Source organism: Triturus cristatus, chromosome 1_2, assembly GCF_964204655.1.
Source record: "Triturus cristatus chromosome 1_2, aTriCri1.1, whole genome shotgun sequence".
NCBI lineage: Eukaryota > Metazoa > Chordata > Amphibia > Caudata > Salamandridae > Triturus > Triturus cristatus.
Window position 1 is genome coordinate 295,263,253 of NC_140580.1, and position 22,831 is coordinate 295,286,083.

General features: G+C 42.7%; 1 protein-coding gene across 2 annotated transcripts in view; it reads left to right on the top strand.

The window, feature by feature from the left end:
• Positions 1-22,831, top strand: part of PLA2G12B (phospholipase A2 group XIIB) — a 200,494-nt gene that overhangs the window by 84,447 nt on the left and 93,216 nt on the right. The window lies entirely within an intron of this gene.

The window sequence follows — 22,831 nt, forward strand, 5'->3', positions numbered from 1 at the left end:
TGGGACACTTTCTATGATTGTTTGCTAATTCTTTGATTGTTTTCAATTCTATTGTGTATTTATACACTGTTTATTTGTTGCCTATCAAAAATACAAACAATATTATTATATATTGATTTTCTGATGTGTATAGCCAACTTTCTTTCTGACTCCGTCTCAAACCCTATATATTGCCTTGTGCCTTTCTTTCCCATATAGTTGTTTATTAGTCCACAGGAGCCATTGTTTCCTCTCTAGATTAACTGCCCAGGCTCCATGTGAGTAGGGTTCCCTTGTTATTTGGTTTCACTGCTCTGCTCTTTAAGCAGGGCAGGGGAGGAGTGGGTTGCCCACTCCAGAGTGCACCAAGACTGTTTGGTTAGCCCTCTCTGGCCGCCTAAACAAGTCATGCACACTCTGCCCTTCTCCATGCAGGCTGCAGAACATGGCCACCCCATTAGCCCCTGGCTGGGCGGCGTCCCAACCAATCACAATGCTACTTTCAGCGTTGTGATTGGCTTAGGGGAGGGAGCCTGGCTGCTTGCTTTCTGTTCCTGTTGGAGGCAGGAGAGCAGCGGCCGAGAAGACACGGGACCCGGCGTGGCAGAAAAGTAAGTTTAATTTAATTTTTTTTAAATTTCCCTGCGATCCCCCCGTGAATCCCCTCCCCGCGACCTCTCACGACTGTCCCCCCACCGCGAGCAATTCTGCCTGCTAATGCATGCCACAGATGTTGATCCTTTGCTATAAATCCTCTGCCTCAAATAATTGCCTTTCAAAATAATGGCATGGCAACAAATACATTGGCCAACATGATGTCAAGAAATATTTAAAGGACTGTGTCTTACTTTCTTATGTGGGTTGTCTTGTGTGATTGGTTGATGCTTTTTAAGACATTCATTGTTGATGGGTGCTTAACATAAATGAAGCATTTTTGCAATATGCATTCTCTATTTCCTGTTTGTTTTCATTTCTGTTTTTTATATATGTTTTATTTTTTGTTGAAACTTTTTCAAATAAAATGTATATTTAATTTTTTTAATTCCTTCTTTTTTTCCTAGCATGGTGTTAGTGTTATGTGTTAGTGTTATTCCATTTCTCAAATGATTTAAAATTAAAAGAGATTCACTTGAGGCGCTCAAACCACTCCTCTAGATCTTGTGGTGTGAGGCTGAGGAGACACAGGAGAAACAGCAACAGCAGGCACTGGTCAGTGAGCCACAGAGGCTGTCCTGGGGCCATCTGATGATAGAGCCTCACTCTGCATGTCTGGAACTGACAAACTCAGAGGCAGGTGCTTTAAATGTGAGGAGTCCCTCATAATGTCCTTTCTAGGACAGTGAGCAGCCACCATGTGTCCCTTACTAGTCATTACTTGCAATGGATCAGCATTGATTGGAGCATCAAATGTGTGCTTCTGCTTCTGCTTGACAAGGGCACGGTCTAATTCTGAAACGTAATGTCCTGAGCACATCGACACTTGTCTGCATTCTGGACTTGTGAGATGAATCAGTGAGTTGAACTTTCTGGGCATCGTTCTTTCAGTGGTCCACTGGGGTAGCTTGGCACCCATGGCTCTCCCGGACTGTAGAAAGCACCATCTGCAATAGCGTTCACCATGCGACCAGTGCCCATCCCAGTTCCTCCACTGACACTATCCCTTATGGTGAAATGATGCTTGTGAGACACAATTACAGTGAAACTGAAAACTTCTCTGTCAATATAGAGCTTGTTAAACAGCGATTTATGGCTAGAGGCTAAAAGGATAGTGTGTTATAAAGAGCTGATAATAGGATACAGCAGATACCTAGGAAGAACACTTTGATTAAAAGGACCAAAGACATCAGAGGTAAACAATGCCTAATAGCATTTGTCACAAAATTCACAAAACACAGCAATAGTGTTTACAAGATCCTGTGGAAGCATTGCACTTATTGCAAGAAATACCGGGAGTTAAAGATGAGATTGCGCCCAAACCAAACATTAATTATTGCAAGGGGAAGACCATTAGAGATTGGCTGTACCCCAGTTACATAATGCCATCTAGAGCCACCAACAATTGGTGGCCAAAGCCTGTGAAAGGATTCTTCACATGCAATGGTTGCAATATTTTCAAATTTGGCAGGAACAAGATCAAACATTTTAGTTACAACACTGGCTATACTCATGACATACGTTACAACTTCAATTGTAAAACTCAGTTTGTGACATATGTTATTGGATGCAATTACAACATAATATGTGTTGGTAGTACTGTAAGGCCATTAAAATCCAGAATACAGGAACATGTAAGGGCAATAAGACACTCAGATACAATATATCCATGACCTCAAACATGAAGGAAATTTGGACATCTGGTTTTACGCCATTGACCATATCCCACCTAATTTAACGGGAAGGGACAGAGAATTAATGGCAAGACAAAATGAGGCAGGTTGTATTTGTCTCTTATGGTGTGTAGATATGGTACACAACACACATGAGGAATCTCATGATTTTTAGCGATTTGATCATCATGAATCCTCTGGCCGCCCAGTTCCTTCTTTGATTCCCCAATTTATGTTAGTATATGAAGATCCCTTCACAATCCATTTTTCATTTTTTTAATGTTTTGGACCAATGAAAATGGCTCCCCTATTTTTGAAGAAACCTCTCTTGTCATCTATTTAGGGTATCACATATGTAGTTTCTTTGGAGATACAGAACATCATCCACACTTTTTATGATTAGGTGTATAAATATGGAGTAGCCTCATCCACAGTACGGTGTGTGAATAATGTTTTGTTGTGATTTTTTTTTTTTCCTTATCCCCCAGTTTTCTTCCGTGATCTATATTAGTACTTGGTGGGTTTCTTGTAACTCATTGCTGTTTTTGGAAGATATGTGGAAATCAAGAATGATGCCTTTTTGTTGAATAGGCTTTTTCCTTTTGCCACTCTATATGATGTTCTACATGAGATCCTGTCCTTGATGTAGACCGTCATGTTGACTTGGGTCCTGGCCTTGTTGGCATCCACTGTAAATAGGTTTGTTAGTATGGTTTAATATATGTAATCATTTTTTATTCACTTTGGAATAATGCCTCTGAGTTTGATTTGTATTATATTAATTTAGCATGATAGCCGGGTAGATTGCACTCGACAAAAGCCTATTGAAGGTTGACATTTTGCGTAAGTAAAACGCTTGTGAGTTCTTTGTTATGTATGACAGTGGAGCATAGCTGGAAAGAGCATGTGCCACAAAAGCGGGGTTAAGGTCATATCCAGCAACGTGCCCGATTAGAGACACTGCAACACTGTAGATGTCTTGGCGATATTGACTTTTACATTTTACACTGTGTTTGCCGGGATTACATTTGAAGCCGGCACACCTTGGCGTGTGATCTGAGTACACGACAATAAGTAGGATTTATTCATATTCCTTTAAGAACTAGACGCATGGTAGTAGGTACGGTATAACGCTAAACCAAATAAGTATGGGCGTAACGATAAACGGGCTTCTTTTGAAAGCCTATTAAGAAGTTGCTTGGTGTCTGTCTCGGCAAGCGTTTTCTGCGCTTATCACGCATGTTCTTTGACATGAGAATGTACAATAAATATAAAGAATGATATTAGAGGAGGGCATTGAGAGGATGTCACTGTGTACGGGCATTTTGAAAATAAGTGTTATTTTGGTTTACCTTCGGGGCATCACTTTTTATTGTTAGAGTAAAACGGGGTCAGCGAGGCTATGCCCAACATGTTTTGAGTATTTTCTTGAAGACGTAAGGGAGCGAGTGGGATTTGTTATGGAATACCGTCTGTGTCATGCACATTTCCATAAATGTCAGTTCATCACACGCAACGTTGACATGCTTTGGGCCAACAGGGGGTGCAGCACAGACAACAGACTAGCTTTTTGGTGTGAAAAAGGCCGCTTTATTGGAAACAGGTGCACCTTACATCCAAAATCCCTTGGCCTGTGCCGTACAAAACTAATCCTCACTAAATATTGTCCTTCTACTTTGCCCCCCACCCCCTCCCCTAAAATGGTTCCCCCCTGCAACAATTACAACCTCAAAACCTGAAATGTCCTAACCTTTCATCACCTATCTAACTACATAAACTTCCTATGGTTTTCCCCTTCCTGCAAGCTCCCGGAGTGACCTTCCCAACCAATTAACTGTACTCTGCGGTACCACAATGACCCAGGAAAAAACGCCCCCTATAACCATTGCGAGCCACACCAGCACCTGCTTCCAGCGACAACCCCAGTACAAACTTCCCCCCGATGCACCTGTTCCCAAGAAAACTACCTAAATTAAGGAGGGTATAGCTCAAAAAACAAATGACCCCAATATACCTTCCTGGATTCCGGAAAACTACCCCCCGCTTCCTATGGGGAGGGAGGGAGGGACAAAAACTAACTCCCCTACAACCCACCCAGGTGGCTGTTGTGTCACAGCCCACCAAATGGTGGCCCGTGACCTAAGATGGCCGGCTATATAATAACCCAGCCCAAAAGTAGCCCAACCCCAGCCCAATCCAGCACAAATTAGCCCAGGGGAGCCCAACCAGCCCACTGGGTTCTTGCTGACCCCCGGCCCAAAACTCCCTGGGAGGGGCAGGCCTCCCGCTGGTCGGCCGCTCCCCCCCCAAAGCCCTATTGGGCTCCCTTTGGTATTGGATACGAGACCGGTATGGCTTGATTTATTGTATGGCTGTGTTTTTGGCCTCACCCACGGTGCATGTTATGAAACATGCTGGTATTATTGCGCATCCACTCGCGAGACAGTATTTATATAATTAGGTGCAACCAATGGATGGGCACATGCCATATTGTGGCGTATTATCTGAATGATTTTTGGTTTGTGATACAAATGCTCGGAATAGAATACTGTTTAAGACATAACCAAGCGCTATTTCTGTATTGCAATCTTGAAATGCAGCGGCTGGTTGGGGGTACTTCCCAATAATAACTAGCTAGACATCAGAAGTTAAAGCATTCCGGTACAGCTTTATAACTTTAAATTAGATTGTTGTGGACTAGGCAATCTTGTTTCTTTATATTATTACAATAAATGGATAGGACCATTGATCACAATATTTGATTTGGAATATGTTTATAATTAATCTACATGAAATTGCATTGTGTGGTTGCAGATACCTTGAGGGATTTATACATGCCCCTGATGATCACATTTGCACATTTTCATATAAGAGAGCTGTAGCGATATATTTTTTAATTGTGCGAGAGAGAAAAAAAGAAAGATTTCAAAGAAAAGAAACCACTGTTCTTCCATATATATCTTGATCTAGAAGAATATATGGTATGTTTTCACTTTTTACTTCATATCACACTGGCCACTTTCTGGCAGACACATATTTAAATTATTTGCCCTCTTTGCCTGCTTCTATCACTAAAGAGTTTAGATAGTATGATTTTTTTCTTTTCATACTTTTGACCACAAGGGATGTATAGACCAGGCCCTGTCTTTTTAGCATGTTTCATTTGTCTAATGGTTTTGGTAATGCTTCTAAAATTGTCACACTCATTTGTTTTTGTCCAAGTATTATGTCACTCCTTATTTAACTTCCCTCTTGTCTTTTGTGTAGTTAGTATCAAGTAATATGTTGTTTATTGTCAGTAATAGTGAAAATGTGTAATGCTTATGTTGAATAATATGTATGTGTTATGTGTGTGATTTTATATTTTATTTGTATGTGTTTTATAGCCCAAATGAAGTTAACGTGTAGTGAACGAAACTTGTTGGCTGTCTGGTGTCATCACTAAGAAAAAGAAAGATAATTTTGGAATATATATGACTGATTGTGCTGATATTAATTGGACATTCACTTGGCGGCGCACTCCACGTGTTTGTGTTGACTATCTGCAACACCCATTGCGTTGGAGCAGTAGAGCGCTCAATGATATCCTGATTTAGCAAAGTCTTAATTTCTTTTTCAACAGCCTCTTGTAGATGAAATGCAATTTGGCAATGTCGTTGAGCAACATGATGATTGTCTTCATTAATGACGAGCTTCACTTTCATAACCCTTGAAACAATGACAGAAACTGATTCACCATGTTGTGATGAACATAAATATTGTAATTCCCAGAAATTAGTCCCATGTCAGCTGCAGTGCTGAAGCTGAGCAAACATGCACTCAACCAGGTGCCTTGAAGGACATGGATTGGGGCTTGTACCTTCGTCTTTATATGTTTCATAGTCGCCATAAATGAACCTGAACTTTCGAGGCTGCCCACATTTATACTTTGGTTTTCGATGATGTGAGACGGGGCACCGGAAACAGTTCATGGTACTTTTGTCTGGTATGATATTTACTGATGCGCCACTGTTTATGATAAACTGTACATAGCAGTCACTAACCTTCAACTTTATTTTTGGACAATGTCCAAATAAATGTTGTGTCTTCACTTGTTGATTCTTCTCCGACTTGTATACTTTCTTCCAAGAAATCAGACCTTCATGCACACATCTTTTAGTAGTCAACATCACACACCTATTTTCTTCACTGTCACTCTATAGTGACGTCGAACCTTTCGACGAGGAATTCGATGACAAAGGGCCTCTTTCAGTTTCTGCTTGCCTCAAATGCTTCTGGAAATTTCAGGAAGCCATTTTGTCTTCACGAGGTGACACACTCACTTTTCCTATCGCTTTGCAGAATGTTACAGAATGGTTCTCTTTACCGCAGACTTTACAAATGTGCCCAATGGTGGGACAGTTACTTTCATGTGAAAAGTTTTAAGGAGCAGACACAGGGGGATATAAGTATTGAGCCCAGAGCAAAAACCCCTAGCACATCCTCTCACTTCAGCAACCGCCTGCTCTCTCTGCTCCAGTTTCCACAATCTAAGATCCAGTGTAGTCAGCAACCAGTTGCTAAGAAACAACATATCTCCTCCCTATGTAATTAACAAGGAAAATAACATGTCATACACTGAGTTAAAATGCGTCAGTAAATGCAACACAAGTTTAGCAACTCCAAAAAATAAATTTCAAGTGAAAATAACTTGCTTGAGAGCATACACCTTCCACTGGCACTAAGTTGCACCACAACAGAAAACACAATGCATCCTCATGCACTTAACACAAAACATAATACAAGTAGTAGTTGCACTACACTTGGGAACACGCATATTATCATATAAAAATGTAGTCTTTCAGCCAAAATGGTTTTGTCTTTATCCACTCCACTTTTTTGCCCTTCACCTCTGTTGCACTTTTCACTACTTCTGTAACATTTTTTCCAGGAACATTTCCACCAATTTCCTTTAGCCAAACACTGTGTTCTAACTCCTTACCTAAAGTTGTCTTCCGGGTATTTCACCTCCTCCCATCGTCCAACCACACATTGTTTCTAGCAACTCATCTGACCTTCTTGGGATTGGACCACTTGGACAAACCCGCCCTCTAACCTAATCGCCACACACAAATGTGCATGCTTTGTTCCTCAAGCTATCATTCTGCCTATGTACAGACAGACTCTTCTTGATGCTCTTTTACCCTGCGTTCCAGATTTTTCTTCTCAATACGTTTCATGTTTGACCTGTCTATCCACGCCGGTGCTGGCTTGCCTACTGTTAAGAAGGCTAAATGGAGTTTCCAATGTAGCCGCATGAGGTGTGTTGCGATAACTCCATAACATTTCCTTGACTGCACCCTTGCATTCTTTTCCACTCTCCCCAGCCAATTGCACACACTTTCAGCGCACGATTAAATCTCTCAACAAGACCATTTTCCCTGAGATTATAGATTGCCATAGTGTGATGTGTTGCCCCAAACTTCATCACATGCTCCTTGAACTCTTCTGCTAAGAACTGGGGCCTATTATCTGTGACCAAACATTGTGGGTAACCTTCCCTGCGAAACACTTCTTCACAAAAATCTATGATGTTGGAGGCCTTTATCTCCCTTACAAAAGCTGTCTCTGGCCATTTGGAAAAGTAATTTGCAAACATAAAGGCAATGTATTTTCTATTCCTCTACCTTTAAATGGCCCACAAATATCCATAGCCACTCTTTGCCATGGTTTTCTGTTCAACCTAGTTGACCTGATGGCAGTCTCCTCAGACCAATGGGACTTATTACTACATGTACATGCCTCACAATTCCAAACACACCTTTCAATTTCCTTGTCCATGCCCAGTCAACAAAAGTTGATGCAACCTCTCCTCTTAATGCCCGACATGCCATTATAACCTTTGTGCAATAATTCTAGCTATCTGGCTCGCAAACTCATTGGATGTTAGGGAGCCCCAGGAGTGGGGTGGGCTAGTAGAGGAGCTCAAAGCAGACTTTTTACCCTCAAATGTAAAACATTCTATAAAAACCCTGAATTTAACAAGAGCAGCAGGACCAGACAATCTTCCAGCCCCGATAATAAAATCACAGTTGAATTGGTGGGCAGAATTCTTCTCACTAATGTTTCAAGTAATTTTAAATTCTGGGAAGATCCCCCAACAATTGGAAAGGTGCAATAATTAGACCAGTGCATAAGAAAGGAGATATGCATACCCCAAAGAACTATAGGTTAATAAACCTGTTAGACATTGGTGAAAAGATTTTTGCGAAAATAATTCTAGGAAGGCTCAAAGCTTGGGTGGAACAGTACTCGATTATACCGGTAGAACAGGGCGGTTCTAAAGAAGGCCATTCCACCATTGACCACTGCTTTGCCCTTTATGCACTTGCCCGGAAGTCAATAGAGCAGAATGGGAAATTGTTTTGCTGCTTCGTTGATTTCCGGGCAGCATTTGACTCAGTGGATCGCAAGTGTCTTTGGGAATGCCTGATTAAGTATGGAATACCGGCGGGCTTACTGGTCATTCTAAAGGAATTATATACAGGAAATTGTGCCCAGGTAATTAAGGATACACAGGGGGCACTAACACAGAAAATAGTGGTAGAGAATTGGCTGAGACAAGGCTGTATCTTGGCTCCTTTACTATTTGCCTTATTTTTGGCCGACCTACCCGAAGTTTTAGAAGTGGAAAGAAGTGCAAGTCCCAGAATGAGCGGAAATAAAGTGGCATGTCTTTTATATGCAAACGAACTTGTGATACTCGATCAAACGGAGCTTGGGCTCCAAAGGAAATTAAATGTTTTTAGAGACTACTGTGAGAGAAAGTTTTTAGTTGTAAATATGGATAAAACGAAGATTTTATGCTTTGGAAAACGAGGATTTTTTTTTAGCTGGTTCTTAGGGCAAGTAAAACTGGAGATTGTAAAAGAATACAAATATTTGGGCCTCTGGTTTGATAGTGCCCTTAAATGGTGTACCCACATTGAAGCCCAAAAAGCAAAAGCTTTTGCCTCAATCTGTGGGCTGAAAAAATGTAATAAGGAATACGGAGAAATGTCCCATAGACCTATGCTAAAAGCATATGATGCCATGATACCCCCGCAGGTTTTGTACGGGGCAGAAGTCCTGTACTTAAGCGGCAAATGCAGATGGGACCAGGAAGAAGGGAAGATCCTAAAAAACCTTATTGTCTCTACCAAGTTCTGCTATGATCCAGGCAGTAAGAATGGAGATAGGAACAATAGCTTGGAACATTCAGATTCAAATGTCACTGCTAAGATTTTGGAAACGCCAGGACCCCGGGGGTCTGAAGAAGGTCTCACAATGGTGTAGAGAGGAGATCCGAAGCAGTAGCTTAAAGTGGGCAAGGGAGGTAAAAATGAAGCTCTCAATCATAGCGGAGTCACTAAACGTGGGTCTAACTCAGCACACACTGGAGCTAGAATTTACTAAGGGCTCACTTAGGTTCCAAGGTCAGGAACAGTCAAGAAAGAATGATCTGGAATACTTGACTATGAAAAAAATCAGTGAAAGAGATAAAATATTCATGGACAAAAGAATCATGGTATCCATACCTAGACTCCTTGCCAAATTATGAGCTTAGGTGTGAACTACTAAGAGTATGAATTGGAATGAACCCGTGGCTAATGGAGGGAGAAATAAAGGCTGAAATGTCAAATACCGACGGAATCTGTAAATGTGGCCTTGGAACTAAAAATTATATCTTGCATATATTGGTAGATTGTCTTGCAGTTTTAGCATTGAGGAAATTGTTTTTACGCCCGATTTTCTTAAAATATGGAATTAGGTCAAGAGCCCAAGCAATAGTTTTACTAGTAGAAATGAAAAATCTTGATATAGCTATTGCATTGGGCAACTATATGAAAAGTATAAAAACCTTTTTGAGGGACAGATTGAGGAGGGTTTAGTATTTCTATCCCTCCTCTCCTTATAGACTTCCCCACTTAGCATATGCAAAATGTTCTAGACAAAGATACATTGAACTGAATTGCAATGAGCCGTGGATTGTATTTAAAAAAAAAAGTACATAATTGCAAATGTATTTTATGAATTTTACTGATATTTATTTAACCATAACTACATATTCAAATTCAAGCTTATCGGGTTAAAGAGTTGCTGCTATTGGGGGATGAATATGGATTCTGAGTGGCGGTATTAACCCGGTCGTAATAAATAGTGCCATAAAATCCGGCCCAATTCAACCAGATGGTAAATGTATGTGTAATCTAGGGATGAAATTCAATATTTTTACATTTTATTGGATTGTCAAAACTTTTAAAATTTACGTAAATTATTCCTTTGTCTGATAACTATTGGGAAATATATGCAGGGTGTATATAAGTTCCCTGCTGTATTAGAGGATTAAGCGCAGGAAAGTGTGTTGCAATCTAAAATGATATTTTATTGTCTTTTAAACTGCTAGGAATGAAGTTTTAAGGATATTATGTTCTGATGAATACGATATTTTATGTGTAGAATCTTTTAAATGTTAATGTATGTGCTGTGCTTTAAAGACCAAACGGTCTAAATAAACTTATCTTTGATCAGTTGACTCGCAAACTCAAAGGCACCACCAGCCTACCATCTCTTCTTACAATTCTGTCAACCACCGACAACTCCGACCCCACCATCCTATACTCTCCAAACTCCTTCCTTATCTTTCCCACTGGGCTAGAGGTATTAGCCAAACCTGTCAGTACTTGCTTCAAAACCTCATCTTCCAATGTTGCTTGTTTCCACTCTTCTTCACATATGGCCCCACCACAAGATTCGCTCATGCTGACTACCAACCATTCTTCACTGTCCTCATCTTCATCATCCTCTTTTAGTTTCTGCAATGGTAACTGGGATAAACAATCAGCATTTAAGTTCTTATTGCTGGGAACATACACTTTAGCAACCTGTACAATTTTGCAGTTTCAGGAGTCGCTTCACCTGCACCCTTAGTTGTAAACATGTCAATTAACGGTCTATGGTCAGTTCTTAGCTTGAAATTGGTACCCCACACATATGTCTTGAAGTAACTGACATCCCACCAGCATGCCAGTGCTTCCCTCTCTATGGCCGAATATGTAGCCACTGCCCCCTTAAGGGTACATGAGGCAAACACCACCACACGTTCATGACCTTCCTTCCTCTCCATTAATACAGCCCCCAAGCCCTTGCACTTGCATCCACTACCACAATAAGTCAGTCAGGTTTTAGGGCAACAGCTGCTTTCACAATCTCCAATTATATTCCTTCAAAAGCTAGTTTACACTCATTGGTCCACTCAAACTTCCCCCCTTCTTCATCAATAACCTCAAAACATGTACCTTGTCAGGAAAATGTCGGACAAATTTAGACTAATACTCAGCAAGACTGAGAAAAGAGCACAGTTCCTCCTTGTCAGTTGGTGAGGGTGCACACTATAGCTTCAGGTAATTTTTTCTTTGATATAACACCCTCTCCCTAAGTAATCAACTTGCATCACAGCAAACTTGCATTTGTCCCAGCTCACTGTTACCCCCTTGCAATTTCCCCAACACCTTTTTTAGAATGCCATTGTGACTTCCGACATCTGCTCCCCAAAACAGAATATCATCCTGAAAAACCACTTCATTTAATATAATCTTTACAATGCTACTCATGAGTCTTTTAAAGACCGCAGATGCCAACGCTAGGCTGATAGGCATATGTACAAATTGAAACGCGCCCTCAGGTGTTATGAACAATGTAGGTGTTTAGAGCCGAAATGTAAACAAATCTGATGGTATGCATTGGATAAATCTATTGTTGAGAAGTACTTGCCATTCTTTATGCTTGAAATCATTTAATTAAATGCTTAGCAGTGGGTGACCGTTGACTCAGATACTGCTATTATGGTCTCTAAAGTCGACACAAATGCGCACCTTGCCAATCAGTTTGCGTGCCAAAACAATGGGACTAAGCCATTCCGATGATTCTATTGGTTCTATAACATTTGCCTCACACACCCTATCCAGTTCCTCCTTCAGTTGCGTTCGCAAAGCAAATGGCACTTTCTTACTTTGTGTATCTTCGGTATGCTCCCTGCCTTCAAAATAATGCGCTGTTCAAACGTATCTAAACGTCTGAGTTTGTTTGTAAATAATTTGGGGTACTTCATGCTCCATTTCACTCTCTCCGCATCCTCTGTGAATAGTACCTATTCTGGGTGATTGGGATCAAGGATAATGCTTAAAGCTTTCTGCTCTCTCGACCCCAATAGGGCTCTTCCTTTTTCCACAGCATATACTCTCCCATTTATCTTTCTGACCATGAAAGATAAGTTACAATTGAAGTATCCCACTAAGGGAAGCTTCACGCTACAATACCACTCAGACTCAGTGTCTGGTGGAAACAATTTGCACTCACCTAAACTTTCCCACACGTCTGTTAATAATCCTGTATGGGGAGCATGAGTGTGCCAAACAGACACAATTGTCCAATTGATTTCCATAGTGCATTTAGGTGGACAATACCCTTCCTTTATTTCGCCAATTAAATTCTCATTTATCACTAGCACTTCGACTCTACCATATTCCTCTTCCTCTGAATATTCTGTACAATATTTGTTAACAGCATTCATTGATTGTTTTCAACCATCTTGACCTCCCTCTTTACAAATGTGCGAATAATGCCCAAACATTTTGCATTTAAAATTTTAGCTTGTTTAGATTCTGTAGTTTGCCTAAAATTCCCACATCTTTAGCACATACATTTGTTCTCATCTGGCGGCGCTTTGGATGGGGTTTCAACAGTTTTTTTTAAATTTCTGTACAACATTTTCTTTGCTGAGATCACGTTTGTCTTTAACTTGATCCTCAATAAGTTCTTTAACATACCTGGATGTGTTTTCTACACGCCTCGCAGTGTCTATAGTCTTTTGCAAAGAAGGATCTTTCAGCTCTAGTGACCTTTCTTTGATCTTAATGTTTCTGGTTCTGTTAATGAATGGATCTCTAATTATCTCCTTGTTTAAGTTCTTAAACTAACATGTAGCAGCTAATGTCCTTAACACAGACACATACTGCTCCACTGTCTCCCCTGGCAATTGAGCTCAGGAAAAACAAGCATTTGCAATGCAATAGGTCTCGCATTATAAAAGTGTGAGCAGTTGGCATTGCTAATAATAATGCAGCACTAGCTATTGGCTTTGTAAATGATAATGGCATTTATTTATGTGTTTGTTTTATAAAATAGATTAAAAAAGGCATTGTCATGAACAATGCCAATAGCTTAAACTTTTGCAAATGCGAGACTTATTGCATTGCAAATGCTTGTTTCAGTACTGCAGGCTTTTTTTAAAGTTTTAGTCACTACTCAAAATTAAATCCATTTTATCAGCGTTGCCAGTGCTCCTTTATGTTTAATGCCATAAATGAAACACAATGTTCTAAGCAGATTGCTAAATAGCATCTCCAGCCCCGATCACAATGTCTCACTTCATGCTGGACAGTTGGCACTCTGTTTTCATGCAGCACCAAGACGGGGTGAACTAATGCACAGACTGAGGTCTGTCAGCCTCCGAGGCTCAAAGCATCCCTTGCAACAGTCCGCTGTGTCAAGGTATTGCCATGTGTACAGCACACACTCTGCAACAGCAAGTGGTTTCAAAGTTGGGGGTGACTTCCCAAACTTTCCCGAGGTGTTCATAGTGTTTGGTGACAGTATATTTATGCTGTCAGCCCAAAAAACAGTTTGTGGTTGTGTGTGGGTGTTGTGTGTGGTTGTGTGTGTGTGTGGTTGTGTGTGTGGTTGTGTCTGGTTGTGTGTGCGTGTGGTTGTGCGTGCGTGTGGTTGTGCATGCGTGTGGTTGTGCGTGCGTGTGGTTGTGTGCGTGTGGTTGTGTGGTTGTGTGTGTGCATGTGGTTGTGTGTGTGCATGTGTGCATGTGTGTGTGGTTGTGTGCATGTGTGTGTGGTTGTGTGCATGTGTGTGTGGTTGTGTGCATGTGTGTGTGGTTGTATTGCGGGTACTGTTTCCATAAATACCAGTTAGATTTGCTCACTGTAAATTATGTCAGTACATTAATACTGATTGTGAGTGAATGCCTGGACGTACAGTGATTTGTTAATTTGTATTCAATACTTCTTAAGTGCTGAGCTTCTAACTCCACGCCATCTCCTTGGGTAAGCCTTCGACTGCCGAATTTTGCTATCCAGAGTCAAGTGCTAATGGGGTGCACCTGGTGATCAGTTCTGTGTCCAATAGGAGGGTTAGGTCCTGGGACCCCAGTGATAAACAGCCTAGTCATACAAATTGAATGCAGTAACCCGGTCCAGCAGAAGGCTCTTGAAAAAGTACATACAAGGACGTTAATCTAATTACTGGTGTCCCAATCACAGGAGGGGTGGGTTTGTCATTTATGTAGGGTAAAAGAGTGTGGACAAGCATTTTGGCTTTAGATATCAGTGAATTCCAATATCCAGGCAAAAAAGGGCAAAACGTTTCGGTGGTATAGACGGACCAATTTAGTTTTGCAAGCTGTTTGAACATTTTGCACTTACAAAAGACACACAGTAAAGTGTTACCATAACAAAAAGACTGAGCCGAGTGGAAACCAACTCACAAACGTAGGCCAAATGTGCCTGGTGCAGAACTGAGTTTTATACTCTATTTGTTAGTGTTTGCCCCCTTCCTTCCACAAATATAGTGAAATCAATCACTTTCTTTTGCAAGACTACCCACATCCTGGCATCAGTAGAAGGTAGCACTCACAATCTGTGTCCACAGCCATTAGACATTAGAAGGGAGTGACGCCTGGGGGAGTTGAACGGGGAATGGAGAACTGTATTTTTAATTGTGCTCTCGTATATTTTTAACAACATAATTTCTTGCTGCTGCTTGTTACTTTGCGTTTTTTGCACACATAACTGTGATCTTGCATATTTTTAAAATAAATAATCTTGTTGCTACCTGCTTTCCCGCTCTCCTACTCATAAAATTGTATCGCTCATTACCGGAATCCGCTTCCTCGATTCCGACCGGAACTAGTGCTGCCTTGCTAGAAGGTTAGCAGTCTAGTCTTTTTCCTATTGGCGCCTACCTAACGCCGCTATGGAGCGACCGCGCACTATTAGACATTAGAAGGGAGTGACGCCTGGGGGAGTTAAACGGGGAATTGAGAACTGTATTTTTAATTGTGCTCTCGTATATTTTTAACAACATAATTTCTTGCTGCTGCTTGTTATTTTGCGTTTTTTGCACACATAACTGTGATCATGCATATTTTTAAAATAAATAATCTTGTTGCTACCTGCTTTCCCGCTCTCCTACTCATAAAATTGTATCGCACATTACCGGAATCCGCTTCCTCGATTCCGACCGGAACTAGTGCTGCCTTGCTAGAAGGTTAGCAGTCTAGTCTTTTTCCTATTGGCGCCTACTTAACGCCGCTATGGAGCGACCGCACAGCGGACGCGCGCAGCGGGCGCGCCGGCGGCGCGCCAAAGGCAAGCCCGTCCGCGCCCGTCCGCGCCTCGGTAGCGCCGGTCGCCACCCATAATGTTGCATCTACTTCTTTATCAGGTGAGGCGTTGACCACCGCACGGCTCTGTTATTCACGGACTGAGCTGCTTGAGCTTGACAGGGGCTGCTCGCAGCTAAAATCACCGGAAATAGAGCCCGCACTGAGGAATGTATCCTTATCTCACGGGGCAGGATTGCAATGTGGACTCCTTAATGTCAGGTCTCTTCCCCGGCACTCTACAGAAATTCAAATGCTAATCGACGACCATAAGCTAGACATTCTGTTTATGACAGAAACCTGGTTAGCGCCTGGGCTTGACCTAGAACTGGGCACTGCCTGTCCTGTTGGCTTTAAAGCTTTTCATAAGCCCAGATCCAGCGGTAGAGGGGGCGGTATTGGGATCATTTATAAAGACATATGGGATCTCTCGCAATTTGATACTGATGTGATTGTGCAGCTTGAAACGCTGGGCTTCTGTTTGAAAGACAGATCCGGCCATGCCGTGACTGGGATACTTTGTTACAGACCCCCGGGGACTATAAGTGAACAATCACAACAGCAATTCTTGGACGTGATTAGCAATCTGGCACTTACTCATCAGAGAATGATGATTCTGGGAGACTTCAATCTCTGGCCTAGTGCAATGCTGAAAACAGCCTTTAATAACATTGTACAGTCCTGTGTTAATTTAAATCTTCCACAACATGTGTTGGAGCCCACTCATATGGCAGGACATGCACTAGATTTAATATTCGCTGGAGAAAAAGTAGTGATTATTGACAATATTTTACCGATGGATTGGTCTGACCACCATCTGATCATCTTTCGACTGCTCCCAATCCCTAGAATTAGGCTCCTCCCTATTAAGGATAATTTTGTCCAGACTAGGGACTGGGAAGCCCTTATGCGGATAGCGCAATACGCTCCTCTTTTCGATGCAGCCCCCTTACCGGACCCAGGGAAGTCGGTTGATGTTAATTATGGGGAGCTATGCAGCTACATGGCTAATACCATCAATCTGTCTGCCCCTCTGAAACGGCTTAGGAAACGAGGATCTCCCTCGGCACCATGGTTCTCGGAGGAACTCCGAGCCCTTAAGATTCAGTGCAAACACGCTGAGAGGCGGTGGCGCAGGCAGTATCTAGCCAGTGACAAGATCGCCTGGCGAGAACTGCTAGTCAGGTATAAACAAGCCATTGCAGCTACTAAGGCGTCGTATTTTGCGGAACTTATTCTGAAAGCCCCGAACAGTGCTAAATGTGTCTTTAACATCCTGAAAGGCCTCACTAATCCAGAGTGTCTGGGTAATAAGATCATCCCTTCCCAGGATCTTTGTAATGGACTGGCAGCCTTCTTCCACAACAAAATAGAGGGTATCATTGAGGGTCTGCAATCCGCCCCTGTGATTAGTACTAAGGTTGGAGCGGATTTGTCGCGAACCGATCCGCCCGGGCGGCGCAGGCCCTATGATAGAGTCTGAGTCTCTGGCAGGACCTTGGCTGGACCGCTGGACCTGCCCTTCCATGGAGGAGTTTTCCAATATAGCCAAGAAAGTTTGTTCGGGTTCTCCGTTGGACCCCCTGCCGCAGAAACTCTGGAAGGAAGTAGGATCGAATACCTTTCCGTACCTCTACCAGATTATCAATCAGTCACTAACTTGCGGTGTGGTTCCGGCTTGTTGGAAGGTTGCTTTGATCTCCCCTCTTTTGAAAAAACCCTCGCTGGACCCAGCCTGTTATGAGAACTATCGTCCTATCTCTCTGCTGCCTTTCCCGGCCAAGAGAGCTGAGCGCTTGGTGAGCCAGGAGCTCTCGTGCTTCTTGGAGAGCAATTGTAAGCTGGAGGAGAATCAATTCGGTTTCCGTCCTTGGCACGGAACCGAAACTGCACTGATTACCACCTTGGATGATCTTCGAGTGCGTGCGGATAAGGGGCACTCTGCAACCCTGATTTTGCTAGACTTATCCGCCGCATTCGACACGGTTAATCATAACATCCTCCTACACAGACTCGCAGAGGTGGGGGTTACTGATCTGGCTCTGAAGTGGCTATGTTCCTATCTCTCAGACAGACGGCAGGCAGGAACTCTGCCTCCGTACCAATCAGATTTCCTGCCCAATAAACATGGTGTCCCTCAGGGTTCTTCAATCAGCCCGATTTTGTTTAACGTTTATATGCAACCACTAGTTAAACTTATCAATTCTAGCAACATCATGGCTGTCAACTATGCTGATGACACGCAGCTGATTGTTTCCCTGGATGGTGACCAGGTGGACTCTTTAACTTCCTTCCACAACTGCATGCGGGAAATGACCTCGTGGTTGAGAACTAATACCCTACAGTTCAATAGTGCCAAGACCGAGATTCTACATTGCTCGGTAGGTAAGGTGCCACAAGTCTTACCTTCTAATTTCTGGCCCCTCCCCTTGGACACACCCTTGGTCCCTGTGAAAATCGTGCGTAATCTGGGGGTCTGCTTCAATGAGAAGCTGAGTTTGGAGTCACACGTCAATAAGGTGGCCTCGAATTGCCACATGATTATGAGAGGCCTACGTAGACTCCTACCACTGCTCCCTTCCCATGTTAGAGGAACAGTGGTTCGATGCACAATTCTCAGCCGGCTGGATTATTGTAACGCCCTGATGCTCGAGTCCCCTGGATATCTGATCCAACGACTCCAACGTATTCAGTCAGCTGCTGCAAAACTTGCCCTCCAGAGACCTCGCATTTCTTCTAGCACTAGGGCACTATCTGATCTCCACTGGCTCCCGGTACAACAGAGAATTTTGTTTAAATCTCTGTGCATAGTTTTCACAGCTCTTCATGGCCTCGGCCCCGGGCCGCTGCAAAATCTCTTTGGCTGGTACACTCCCATGCGCAGCCTGCGCTCTTCGGCAGCCAGGCTGGTCAAAATTCCTAAGACAAAGAGATCTACCTTGGGGGGACGTGCCTTTAGTGCTGCGGCAGCTCGTCTCTGGAACAGTCTCCCTTTGGAGCTCAGACAGGTCCAGGAAGTGACATCATTCCGTAGGCAGCTCAAGACCTGGCTCTTTCCTAGAGCATAACCCCTCGTCCTCCTTCCCTTCACTTTGTCGCCAGCGCCAGGATGCCCGTAGGGTTGCAGTGCGCTCTATAAATATTTTATACATACATATACATACATACACAGCCCACCTGCCTGCTCTTTTCAAGCTAAAATTCACTGAGTCAAGTACGTAAGTTCAAATTTGAATAAAAATAACTAAAAATGTGAGCTAATTAATGCTGCTTCTAACCTGTATATGCCGCTCAAAGCCTCTCTTCTCCCTCTCTTTAGCCTTCCCAAGAGTGCATTCAGGTGATCTGGTCCTCATATGATCCTGCTCGTCACTGGCAATAGCAGAGGCTCATATCAAGCTTTAATCAGCAAAAGACCGAGTCCAAATAAACAACAACTAAGGAACTGGAATCAGCAGCGCAAGCATCACAAAGATTATAAGGCTATCCGCTTCTGGGTATTGCAACGCTCCTTAGAATCAGGAGCAACTGAAACAAGCGTTGGCCGCGCGCGAGCGGCTGGAGACGCAATATGTGGTGGGGGAGGGGGAGAAGCGGGAGTTGTGTGTGCGCGTGCGTCATCGTGATCGCGATCGCTCTGAAAGCAAAAGTGATCGCGATCGCGATGATGCACGAGTTTTCAAAGTGCTGCTGGCGGCCGGCTGCGCGCGTGCACGATCGCGTGAACGCAAGCGTTAGGCCAGCCAGCAGCACTTTGAAATGCCTACATACAAAATGTCTCTTCGAGCCAGCGCATGCGCTGGGCTCAGCGAGACCTAAAAACGAGTATTTCTACCACTATACAAGTTTTTTTTCCGTAATTGCCCTCCAGTGCTTTCATGACCTCAACATACTTACTCATCCAAAGTTGTTTCCCCTGATTCTGACCCATCCTCACTTCCTCCTTGGTTAGATTATGTAGCCCGTACTGGTTTTGGTAAGGTCTTTAAAATTCCCTCTATGTACATCTCAAAGAACTCACACCAGTCTTCTCACACCATAGCAGGAACCCCAGGATTTTGTAAAAACTTGGCAGAAGAAGCTTTTGATGACACATCCATATTCTTCAAGTATAAGTGTGCACTATGCCAAATATCGAAAGTATATATAACAAACGCAGAAGTACTATACTGTGTATATATATCATATATACACAGGCAACGTGTCTCTTCTTGACGCAAGGCATCTCAGTTGTTGCCTCCGACACACAATGCTCAAATGACAATGCCTCCAAAGCGTAATGCATGTCCATGTGAGGCTCATTGTGATGTCGCAGCCAGGGCTCCAACACTTCTCAATGCTACGTTTCAGACTTCCAACAAAGCCATACAATGGAGTCTTGTCTCTGCGCCTGCTTACAGTAAGTGATGTGCAGATTAGATTTAATACATGACACTACGCAGCTCCCACTTAGTTGCTTGGGACACTGAGGCTCAATACCTGCCTCCGGTGGTGGTGAGTGTTGCTCAAAGGAGTTAATCACCAGCGCAAGCTTACACTCTTTCGCGCACTCCCAGCGCAAATATGGCAGCAAGCGTCGCCGGTATAAGCACGTCTAAGAAGGTTGACTCACCGCATAAAATCGCCACACCACTTGGTTCGGTTAGGTTGCTGCGACACAGCCAAATTGAGAACCAAGGGTTTGTTCCAACATCAGAAATGCTCCTTCCAACCCTCCTCCCAAAATGCCTGTATTTAGTATCTCATTCTCCGTCGCCACTTTTAAGATGCAGACTCAGGTGATATAAGTAGGTAATTTTATTGAGCACATAGCAACAGCCCCTGTCACGTCCTATCACTTCAGCAACCACCTGCTCTCTCTGCACCGGATTCCACAATCTAGAATTCGGTGTAGTCAGCAACCAGTTCCTAAGCTACAACAAAAAGGAAAATCCACATAGAAAACACAGCTTCTTCTACTTCAGAGACATCACTTTCCGGCCTTCTACCTTGTGTTTTTTCTTGCTTTTCATACTCAACGGCAATTCACTGTGGGCTCCTCCAGTCTCCATGTCAACGTCTTTTTGTAGGTATGTTCTTCAGCTCTGGCTACCATTAGCACACGCTCCAGACTAAGCGTTTCTGTCAGCAATCAGCATCTGAAGGAATCAGACAGGCAATTATCTATGACTCTGAGACAAATGGCTTTTTCATCATTGAATTTTTTGAACTTAGTGTTTGATGAGCACTTCAAGTCTTTCAACAAATTAATCCATCGTTTCACCATCTCTCTGTCTCTCCTGATTGAACATGTACCTTTCGTAGTCAATGTTTGGGATCGGATTGAACTTGAGGTTCAATGCCACTGTAGTATAATGAAGGTAGTCGAAATCCAAGGAGTTTTCATGTAGATTTATTGACTAGCAGGTTACATGGAAGAGAGCCCCACCAGCAGCAGCCTACCTGCTGCTCAGCCCATACACCAACTGACTCAGGCACGCCAACATTCCACATACCAACATTCTCTCACGCAGTCATTCTGGCTGAGCAGCAGGATACCACATATCTCCCTCCTTTACAATGGAAAGGAAGGAACTGTCAAAAGGCATAAGCAAAGAAAATTGAGAAGAAAATTCCCTGAAACAAGGCATGGAAATAAAAGGTGGAAAAGTAGGAAACGCAAACAGGAAAAGAAAATACAAACGACTCATGCATCAACACCCTTTCTCACACAAAACAACCCACACCCACCCTCACATAAATAACAAAACAACCCAAGTACATAGATTATGCAAGATGGCCAGGCAAACACAAAACTATACAAGGGCATAAGCAAAAGGTGAAGGAGAGAACAAAACACAGAAGCAAAAGAACAGTGAAAGGGTGGAAGATAGCCGCAGATAGAACAAGCAAAAGGATAGTTGCCTTTAACTCAAGCAAGAGTATGTGGAAAAGTCCCCTGAAAGACAACAAATCCTAGGTATGGCAGAAAGTGCCACACGGTACATTGCAACATACAGGTATGCAGAACTAGGTGTGGCGGAAAGTACCACACGGGACAATGCAATAAAGAGGAAGGTATGGCGGAGAATACCACACGGTACATTGAAATATATGCAAACGGCAGAAATAGGTGTGCTGGAATGTACCACACAGTACAATGAAATATGTACGAACATAAAAACCAGGTGTGAGAAATAACCACACAGAAAAATGCAATAAAGAACTGGGTGTGGTGGAAAATACCACACGGTACAATACCATACAAGAAAATGTAAAACTAGGTGTAGCGTAAAATATCACACAGTATAATGCAAGGTATGGCGTAAAATACCACTTGTAATAATGTAAAATGCTGGAACTGTAAAACTAGGTGTGGGGCATGCCACACGGCACAACGTACAGCAAAAACTTTAAAAAACTTTGCAACTGGAGGTGTGGGAAATAACCACACGGTACTAATTTGAACTATAATACTACTTCAAGTACAGGAAAGGTGTGGGCAGGCACCACACAGTACAATACAATATGTAGCAAAAGCAAAGGGTAGTAAACTACCAGAGCAACAACATCAGGTAAAGAAAGATTCCCTAGAAAAGAAAGCATGTAAGAGAAAAACTTGCAGTCATGTAAATGTAGATTGCGCAGGACATCTCAAGAACAATAAATAGAGAATTAAATAAATAAATAAACAATGAAGGAGAATAAATGTCAAAGCAAATTGCAGGTTGACAGCAGCTTGAATAATCCTTGTAGCGCAGCAGGGTGAATCCTTGTAGCGCAGCCGGCAAAGTTAAAGAACTAGATCGCACAGTAGAAAAAGGAAAATTCCAGTACTTTGAGTGTGCTAATAGTGAAACTGTAGAAAATGCAGGATTAAAAATGTGCAAGGTTCCATCATCAGCAAGCGCACCCAACGGAAACTTGACGTCCAGAGTCATTCCCAGAAAAGAAAGCTTGAGTAAAAGGTCAGCGCAGGAGAGGCAGCAAGTTTAACAACAGTACCTGCAATGAATTATGACTACGCTAGGCCGATCCGATGTCTTTATAAACAAAACACACGTCGGGGAAGAGA